Source organism: Penaeus chinensis, chromosome 34 (assembly GCF_019202785.1).
Source record: "Penaeus chinensis breed Huanghai No. 1 chromosome 34, ASM1920278v2, whole genome shotgun sequence".
Taxonomy (NCBI): Eukaryota; Metazoa; Arthropoda; class Malacostraca; order Decapoda; family Penaeidae; genus Penaeus; species Penaeus chinensis.
In genome coordinates, this window is record NC_061852.1 from 17,601,898 (window position 1) to 17,613,320 (window position 11,423).

Consider the following 11,423-nt stretch of genomic DNA (forward strand, 5'->3'; position numbering starts at 1 on the left):
TCTTCGCCTTCTCCTTCTCTCTCTCTTCGTCTTCCTCTTCCTCTTCCTCTTCCTCTTCCTCTTCCTCTCCCTCTCCCTCTCCCACTCCCTTCTCCCCTCTCTCCCTTCCTATAAAGAACACGCACAACCTTCCGCCATGCACTATTAGCAGCGAACCCCCCCCCCCCCTCCTCCTTCGCCGTGATATTTTGATCGCCTTCCAACCGCTCGTGACGCAAAGCTCTCGTGATCCATGTGCGTGCGTTGCGTGTGTGTGTGTGTGTTTACATCAACATGTGAACCAAAACAAACGCGTGCCCAAATATAAACATCCCCAAAAAATATAAATATGGAGATGGAGAAATGAACAACCAGTCATGCATACTGACGACGGAGATTCCCAAATATACGAGTCCATATCACGCCGTGTTCTCTCGCCATCATCGCGAACTTTCTATCACGAGTTCGAAGGCAACAACTTTCTCCCGCGACGTAATGAAGATGCCGCTCCCTGTCCCGAAGTATCGAGACGGTCGCGTTAGCTGGTTTATCTCATTTTTTGGCGTTAAAACGTTCCAGTAGTATATAATCTTCGGGAGGGAATTCCAAGAGAGGGTTCTGCATGCTTTCGTGGCTTCCCCGTCCGTCCCTTGGAGGTGTCGGGTACGTCGAAAATGGGTATGTTTGGTATCTGGCAGCGCTGAGTAAAAGTCGTGTAACGGGACAGCCGAGAAGGCTTCCTTGAAAAAGTGAAACCGGTCCTCGCCCAGGTCGACCGGGTCTCTCTGCCCTCTTTGTAGGCCACGCTCGCTTTCCCCGCCCAACGCACACACTATAGCCGTCAAAAATGTTCATCGTATTCACCTCGCTTCCCCAACGCAAATGCAACATTTCCTCAAGGAGCCGAGAAGACGAAGCCTAAGTCACGGGCCAAGGAAAGGGACAAGGCCGGCTAGCAGGTATCCCACCCCACTAACCCCAATTTCGCCTCCAGTGTTGCCAATGCCGAGTTTGAGGGAGATATGCTTGCGGAGTAGTCTATTCTTGTTTATGTCCAACTGAAAAACCTTGTGAAAACTCCCGTTATTCGTATAAGATCGATCGCTTCTTCAAAAAACACGACTCCTTTCCAAAAACAAAGGCAAGACTTATGAGGAACTCGGAGGCGCTTTCGAACGCTGACAACACTTGCTCGCTCCACCCTCACCATACACGTGGGGTATGGTGATGGTGCAATCAGGCCCTTCATCGCTTGCGGTTTTTCGAAGGGACAAGGAAACGAATGACAAAAAAAAAAATATTTGATTTCATCACAATAAAAGTCTAGTCGCTGAATGGTGTACAAAGATTACTTTATGAAGAGCGTTGGAATCTCCCGAGAGGCGTTGGAGCCTTGAAAACAATGCAGTATTAAATATACATACATACGCACGCACACAAGCAGATAGATGGATAAATAAACAAACAAACAAGCAGACAGACAGATGGATAATAGTCAGATAGATGTATGAACTGACTGACAGATAAATGGGCGGGCATATATATCAATGAGCAAAGTAAGACTTCCCATTTCAGTGCGATAGCTTGTTCTGAAGTGTGGGTCACCCCGGTACGAGTTCTGACCCGGTGACACAGCATGACACCTGCACTTCTGACACGGCACGAGTTCACGACAGGAAGCCATTGTCGAATTCTTGTGGCACGAACGTTCTCTCTCTCTCTCTCTCTCTCTCTCTCTCTCTCTCTCTCTCTCTCTCTCTCTCTCTCTCTCTCTCTCTCTCTCTCTCTCTCTCTCTCTCTCTCTCTCTCTCACCAAAGAAAACAACTGGAATTCACGAGGGCAGAGTGGCGGAAGTAATAAAATAAACACATTAGCAAGCTATCATACCTGAATTTCATTGGCTGTTATATCGTCCTAATTTCTTTCCATTATCAGTGCCAAGCCCTCTCACATTTTCTTCGACATTGCCTTGAAGCCAAAAGAGATAGACAGCAAGAGATACTTACGGCGAGCGCGGGTAATAGACGACATATCGGGGTCGTCATTACTCCTTCGACCCCGCTAGAGCGTCCTCCCTTGCATTCTTCGCCGTCAGATCAGTGAAGAAAGTTCGTCGCGAGGCCGGCAGCTGGAGGAGCGAGAGGGCACTCGAGGGAAAAGGCGACGTCGACGGACTCCGCTTCCAGGGCCGATCCCTCACCGCGAGCCCGTGTGGCATGTAAATAAACACGACACTTGGGGGCCTGACCCTGTGAGCCGTTTTTGATTTCCCGATAGTGAAACAATCCACCCGGAGGGAAACTAGGTCAAGATTCCTTCTCCTGGTTTACTAATCCTCTAAAGCAACGGCGTTATCACCAATTTTGTTTCAGATGTTGCGAGAACACCAGTGACACACTGGCACATTTTCCACTGAACGTTGCACACTTATGAACCACTGTGGGAGAAGTTGATTTTTAAACCTGCTTGCAGACTACACTCTCAGAACACATGTGTATATGGCACTTGGTAAGTAAACGGTCGGCAGCTGCTTTGGTTGGTGTATGAGGCGACACATGCAGTGAGAACACTTGTTACGTTACGAGAACACTTGTGAGGTAGCTAGTCTGTCTCCCTCATGCTTGGCTACCAGAGTCACCAGTAGCCTACGCCTGGCACAGCAGTCCGCCAGTAACTGGTACCGGGACGAGCATGAGACCCTTCCTACTGTTGCCAGACACTGCTTTATATACAGATGGTCGCACACTGGGCACAAAACACCTTTCATTTTGTAGGAAGTGATTGGTATATTGTCCATGACGCCAATAAATGAATATCAATAAATGTTGCATTCCTTTGACATGTGGGCCTCCAATGATATAACTCAGCGTCATTATATGTAACAGGAAAACGATTAGAAGTTTCTCTCCCCTTTCATCTTTCTTGTTAGTCGTTAGTGTACATATAATAGTAAAACCTTGCGATCTGTTTCCCGTAAATGCCTAATGAATCGCTTAAACCAGAGTCTCAAACGAGCGTGACAGAGTGCAAGGGAGGCGCGGCGAGGCCCCTGAGCGAGCGTAACCCGCCAGCCACCGAGGACTGCCGTCGCGCACATTCCTGAGGGAAACATTATCAGATTCATTGGCTCGCAAAAAGCCTCGTTGCATATTTGGCGACTCACTCACAGGACGTCAGGACTTAATCCCTCGCTCTTTGGGGGAATCCTCCTGCACGGGAAGCCAGAGGACAAGGGCGCTCTCGACTGCGACGTAATTCTTGCCGATTGCAAGTAGATCACTGGTTTAAATCACTTCAGTAAACCACGCCCTACAATCATAGTTAAAGAGATGTGCAAAGGAACAGGTGCCATTCGTCTTTTCCGCCATCTGTTGCGTCACTCCCGAAGCCTGTGATGGATGTATAGTCTGTGACTTTGGCAAGCTATCAGTTGATACTAATTTTTGTAGACTACGATGCACATTAGATGTGACCATCCATTTTGGCGACCGGCGTTGAATGTCAAAATGACTTGGAATAAGTAATAGTTTAATTTCACCTACAGTGCCAGCTCTTCCTTGACACTAGTACCGCAAGGAATATGGTCATTTTAGATATGACTTTAGAATGCCAGCGAAACGGGAATTGCAGTTTTCGTTTCAATATACGTTGATGACAAAATCAATAGTTATTATTTTTTTTCTAATATACATGTATTCCACACATACCTCCTTCCCTTCGTACATGCTAGCATACGCTCTCACATGTAAAACAAAATAAAAAAAATAAAGGAAGACGAAAAACATTAATTCAAAACAAACCTGAGAAAAAATAACGAACAGAAGATAAACAGTAAAAAAAAAAAAGGAAACAAGGCAACAAAAAGGGAAACAATAAGCAGATGAAAGGAGACGGAAGATGACCAAAATCCGCCCCTAAGATCTCTCTCTCGATTAGCGAATACGAAGACGGTTGGTAACCAAAATCCACTCCAATTCAAATCTCTCTCGATTAGCGAATCCGCCGACGGTTGCTACGTAGCGCAAGGGACGCAAGCGAGGCCCTGCGTCCCAGGTGCCCGCCAAGGAGCTCCCAGGGCGGCATCCAGCCCGGCTTTCACTCGCTCGGACGCGGCCAAGAAGCGGCACACATTATGAGGCAGGACTTCTTGCGAGAGAAAAAGGGAGAAAGAAAACGTGTTGAGATGGAGTGAGTGATTTTGTGTCTCTGTGTGCTTGTTTGCTTTCGACAAGTGGAATGTGTTTTGGTTTGGACAGAGGGACAGAGGATGATGATGGCTGGATAAGTATAGATAGGCGTTCACATTTTTTTTTTTCTTTTTTTTTTTTTACAAATCGGGGAGATGAATTCTAATGTGTAAATGATATTGATGTGCCCGGTAAGTTAAACACATTTCTCTTCGGTATTTTCTTTGTCTAAAAATTCTCAGATTTATTCAGATTAATCAGCTGGAATGCGTGCACGTGTGTGTGTGTGTGTGTGTGTAAATATATATATATATATATATACACATATACGTATACATATATTCTTATATATACATATATATGGTATAAAAACCCACACTGTAAAACTAGATTTAATTGAAATTAAATCTAGTTTTACAGTGTGGGTTTTTATACCATAGTATCAACACGGTAGTGTGTTTTCTCCTTTCATACATATATATGACTATGCATTTGTAAATATATATATGCATTTATAAATCATATCATATTATATTACTTATATACAGTGTATGAGTGTGTATAACCATATATATATATATATATATATATATATATTCATATGTGTGTGTGTGTGTGTGTATGTGTAAAGAGAGAGAAAGAGAAAGAAAAAAAAAAGGAAAAAAATCCCATACTACATGCCATCCACGTCAGTGACCATATAGAATTATGCTATTTAATAGCCCTCAGTAAAAAAAAAAAAAAAAAAAAAAAAAAAAATCATAAAAATAGAATAAGTAAGTAGGCCTCATTCGCCGGAAACAGCGAACTGGGGTTAATCGTGACTGTGGGAACGGAAGCCGCGTCAGGAAGGTCGGGGAAATACGGGCTAGCGGGCCGGTCCTCGCCAGCGCCTGGTCAGATGCCTCGCTGCTTGCTGGCTTGTAGCGTTATCGTCATCGTTGCTGTTGTTATTATTATTATTTTTATTGTTGTTGTTATTGATGTTATTAGTAGGAGTAGTATTATATAATAATAATAATTATTATTGTTGTTGTTGTAGTTTTGTCATTATTATGTTATTATTATGATCATCATTATCATTATTATCATTATTATCATTATTATTATTATTATTATTACAATTATTATTATTATTATCGTTATTATTATTATCAGTATTATTATTATTATTATCAGTATTATTATTATTATCATTAAGATTATCATTATTATTATTTTTATTATATCATCATCAACATCATCACCATCATCCTATTATTATTATTATTATTATTATTATCATTTTCATCATTATTATTATCATCAATATTCATACATCTTTGCTCTGAGGTTTCTGACGCCTGTTTATTTCCCCCCAACAGTTTTCCAGATTATAGATCATCTGGGGGGAATCTCCTGCTTTCCCGAGGCGATGACACATAACGGCGAAGTACCTTGGGAATGTGTTTTGAAATTTCCACAACTGATATGTTTCGTCACTGCATTGTCTTTGTATGTGTGGAAGGGGTGGATCAAAGAGGTTATTACACTTATCAAGAATTATCCCTTTTTCCCGTGTGGTTTAATGATTATCTATACATTCGAGTTACTTTAGAGGTTTCAATTAAATCTTATTGACTTATCGTTTTAGTAAATAATATCAATAATTCACTACTTTTTCATTGTAGTTTTTATCAGTCCGGACACATTCCTTCAGTTCAATCCTTCGTAGTAACTACAGTACGAAGGGAGGGGGTTGCCCGCGCAGCAATTTCCGCCGGCAAATTTCCTCTCTCATGCGGCAATCAAAGGAGGTAATTAGCCCATAATCTATTAAGTAGAGAATTGCACCCCTCCGAAAAAAAATCAGACACGCCCCATCATTACGCAACTCGGATAAAACAAACAAAAAGTCCGGAGGAACATTTGCGTTAGTGGAAATTCACCTGAACTACCCTTCCCTTAATCCCCCTTCACTCCCCTCCCCTCTCCTCCCTTCCCTTCCCCTTCCTCCCCCTTACTCCTCTCCTGCAAACAAGCGGGAAGAACAGCGAAAACTAAGGAATCGCTGCATTACACCCAGATTATGCTCGGTGAGTGGCCGTCGGAGTGGGCTCGTGCGAGAGTTTCCTGCGTCTAACACCAAAAGTGGAGCTCGGAAGTAGGGCGCTGAGACAAGGTACCTATCGGTTAGACGTCGACGGGCCGGGAGGAAGGAGGGAGGGAGGAAGAAAGTGGGAAAGGAAGGGAGAGAGGGAGAGAAGGAGGAATGGAGGGAGGGAGGAAACAAGAAGGAGGAAGAGAGAGACAGACAAACACGCAGATAACCAGACTAACACAACCCTAAGAAGGGAAAACCTACCTTACGAACTCCCCTCTTCAAGAATTACAAAAAAAAAAAAAAAAAAAAAAAGCGAGCAACTAGAAAAAAGAAAGAGAAAATATATAACTAATCGTTCGAAGTGACCAGGGACGAGTTGGCCGAAATGTAGGGCAGTAGGGACCAGCTCGACGGCGGCGGCTCTGGCTCCGGTGCGCTCCTCGACCGGCGGGGGGGGGGGGGGGGGGAGGAATGAGGGAGGGGCAGGCAGGGTGGGCGAGGGGCAGGGAGGGTTTTAGGGGAGGGAAGAGAGGGTCAGGGAGGGAAGAGAGGGTCAGGGAGGGCGTTAGGGGAGGGAAGAGAGGGCACGGTGGGGAGGACCAGGGGGCGAAGAAAGGGCAGGGTAGGAGGACCAGGGAGGGGCAAAGGGGGGAAGGGGAGGGAGGGGCAGGGAGGGCGATGCCGACGTCACTGCGCGCGGAACTTGAAAATGAAAGTGTTGAGCGACATTTTCTCGGGAAATTCTTGGCGTGCTGCTGCTTATCTCTGGTGCTCCTGTCGGTGCTATATTCCTTTTGATGTCAATAGTCTTTTAGTGCTGTTGTTATCAGCGGTATTCATTATCAGTATGATCATATTCTTGTCATGACTAACATATTTTCGTCTATTATCATCATAATTATTATTTCTATTATCGGGTGTTAACTTCATCATCATTATTGTTATTATTGTCACCTGCATTACTATTATTATTATTATCACTATTGTTATTATGATTATTGTTTTACTTATCATTATTATTGTTTTTATTATTGTTATTATTATAATTATAATTATATATTATTATCACTATTATTGCGATTATTATTGTTGTTATCAATATTATTATTATTATTATCATTATTATTATTACTATCATTATTATTGTTTTTATTATCATGATCATCACCATCAACATCATTGTTATAATGATGATAATAATAATATTAATAATGATAATAATAATAATAACGATAATGATAATGATAATAATAATAAAAAAAAAAATAATAATAATAATAATGATAATAATTATCATCACCATCATCATCATTGTCACAATTATAGTAATAATAATAATAATAATAATAATAATAATAATAATAATAATCATTACTATTATCATTATTATGATGATGATGATGATGATGATGATGATTATTGTTGTTATTGTTCTAATTATCATCATCATCACTATTATCATTAACATTTTTGTTTTTATCACTATCATTATTATTACCATAATTGTTATCATTATTACCATCATCATCATCACCATTTTTGTTATTATCATCATTATTATTTTTATTATTATTATTATTATTATTATCATTATTATTATTATCATCATTGTTATTATAATTATCATTGTTATCATTATTGTTATTATTATTGATATAATTATCATTTTGTTATTATTATTGATATGATTATAATTTTTTATTACTATTTTGTTATTATCATTAATACTGTTATTATCATCATTGGTATCAGTATTAGTTTATCATTAATATTACCATTATTATTATCATTATCATTATTATTATCATGATTAATGTAATCATTATTCTCATTATCATATTTATTATTATCATTATTATTATTATTATATTTTTTGTTATCAACATTATCATCAAAATTATTATCACTGATATTATTTTATTATTATTGTTATTATTATAATTATCATAATAAGTAGTAGTTGTATCATTATTACCATCTTCATCATCATCATTCTTATTCTCATTATCGTCTCTTCATCTTCATTATCCTAATCATTATCATCAACATTCTCATTATCATCCTCATTATCACCATCATTATCATTATTATTACTATTATGATAGTAATAATATTATCATTATTATTATCATAATAATAATAATAATCATTATTATCATTATTACTATTCCTAGTATTAGTACTACTAGTACTATCATTATTAACATTACTATCAGTAAAACCATCACTATCATTGATATAGATATTATTCTGATGATAACGAATATTATTGTTGTCCTCTACATTAACCTTATCATTATAATTGGTACTGTTCTTTTGTAGTAATCAGAGAGAATCATACGGTAGTCAACAGTGTCTTCATATATATATATATATATATATATATATATATATACATATATATATATATAATGTATTTATTTATCTATCTATTTATCTATTTATATTTGTTTACACACGCGTACACACACAATACAAATATATATATATATATATATATATATATATATATATATACATATATATATACATATATATATAAATTACATTATATATATATATTATATATATAATATACATATTTATATATTCATATTAAAAAAAAATATATATATATATACATATGTGTGTGTGTGTGTGTGTGTGTGTGTGTGTGTGTGTGTGTGTGTGTGTGTGTGTGTGTGTGTGTGTGTGTGTGTGTGTGTGTGAGAGTGTGAGTGTGAGTGTGAGGGTGAGTGTGAGGGTGAGTGTGAGGGTGAGTGTGAGGGTGCGCGTGCGCGTGCGTGAGCGTGTGCGTACGTGTGTATGTGCGTGTGCATGTGTGTCCATTGTCCATTCTATCGTAGCTTTCTCTCAACCCAATATCAGTTCACATGTATAGAGATAGACAGATATATAGATAAATATAAATCTACATACATACAGTATATAAATGATTCAGATAACAGAGGCTTTTGAAATGTGGGTTTGAACACGGATGGAGAAAATAAGCTGTACAGAGAGAAAGACTCATGAATGGTTAATGGTTAATGTTTAAAAGCAAAATAAATGTGCTAGACATCTAAGGTCATGTAGCACTATAGTACATGGTAGTGAAGGGTGGTTGAGTTAGTGATTAGTTGTCAAAGTTGGGCAAAGGAATTGACGAGTAAATGGGTTAAGGTTGGGTAAGGTAATGTATAGGGGTTAGATCAAGTGAAGGATGTATATGCATTTGAGGAATGAAAACAGGTTGTCAAAGCAGAAAGTGTGAGAAGTTGTGGGAGGGATCACGAAAAATCGGTCCCATTTGGCTGGGCTATAGATTATTTAAGAATTTTGTAGAGATGGGGGTAGTAGAAGGACGGGGGCATGTGGAAGAGGGAGTAGTGTTGAGGGAGGTAGTGTTATGGGGAGGTGGACAATAAGGTTGTAAGGAAGAAATAAGGGAGGATGGGGTAGTTGATGAAGAAGGTTGTGGGGGTATAGTTGTTGAAGTTGAGCATGTTGGGAGTAGAAATGTCTCCTGGGGTGTTGATTAGGGTGGATACTGTACTAGTCGGCATTGAGGAGGGGATATTAGTTGTAGTGTTCAGAGCCGTGGTCAAAGGAGAGCCTGGGGTCAGGGAATCGGGCGAGTTTGAATTGGTGGAGCTATTTGATGAAGAGGCAAGCCTCATTGCCTCTAATAATGGTATGGTTAATGGTTAATGGTTAATTGTTATTTACTGTTGGCCATGATAAGCCTTGAGTATGTTGGAGAGAGAAACAGTCCACCCCTCAGTGTCGCTTGAGGGGTAAGGGCTAGACAAGCAGGGGAATACCGTGCCCATGGCTCCCTCAGGCCGTTCAGGACTGGCACAAAGTCAGCCTTTCATCCTTTCAGCACGGCTCTCACACCTTAGGAAGTGGATAGTAGAAGGGGTTGGTGAAGGGACAGAAAGGAAAAAGTAGGAGGGGGAAAAAAAGACCATGCAAAATTTGTTGAGTCGAGGGCTGAGTCCCAAGGTTGGGGAGTTCCCCAGCATTGGGTCCCAGTCTCCGCCTCCTAAGCCCCCCCCACGACAACAACGGGCAAGGGATTGGGGGGGAAAGACTCATGAAGAAAGGCTTGGATGGCAACGTTCCTTCTCGTCTCAGTCGGTCTTGAGAAAACGTTTGCTTTGTTCTACCTGTAACTCGGACTCACCTTGAACTGGGACTTGGTGGATCAAAGATTATCCTGCTTAAATATTGTTTGCTTTTAACTCAAGATTTGTTATATGTATGCGGGGAACTTTTGGATTTTTTTAATGGTCAATCCGGTGCCATTGCTAAATTCATATTTTCAGTTTTTGTAAAGATTGTTATTGTTGTGATTATAAGTAATACTATAGTTCTCATTGTATCATTGTCATCACCTTTTATTATTATTATTATTATTATTATTATCATTATTACTATTATTATTATTATTATTATTATTATTATTAATATCATTATCATTATTATTATTAACATCATTATTATTATTATTATTAATATTATCATTATTATTACTATTATCATCAATATTATGATGACATCATTATTCGAATCATTTCATGTTAACATATAACTTATTATTGTAATAGTCTTGACAGTGTGGTTATGCATTTATTTAAAAAAATTATAAACTGAATGGTTAATGGTTAAAAGCAAAATAAATGTGCTAGACATCTAAGGTCATATAGCACTATAGTTAATGTTTGTGAAGGATGGTTGGGTTAGTGATTAGTTGTTAAAGCTGGGTTAAGGAATTGGTGAGTGAATGGGTTAGGGTCGGGTGAGGTAATGTAAAGGGGTTAGATCAAGTGAAGGATATATATGCGTTTGAGGAAGGAAAACAGGTTGTCAAAGCAGAAAGTGTGAGATTCTGTAAGGATGTCTGATAAGTTGGGATGTCTATGTAGGGAGGACGTGGGCATGACAATAGAATATGTGGGACTGAAAGAGGAACATTCGGAATCGCGAATGTTCCAATGAAGGATAGTTATACTTTCGTTGATTTACTGGCAAAGATTGCAGTGCGTGTTGGAGAATTTGAAGGGGAAGGTGCTAGAGGGTGCGATAAAGAATGAGGTTGGGGAGGTGGTGTTGTATCAGGAGGGGTGTCGGGAGGTAGAGGGTCTGGGGAAGAGGGTACTTGTGACATGAGGGTTTCACGTGTATCCAG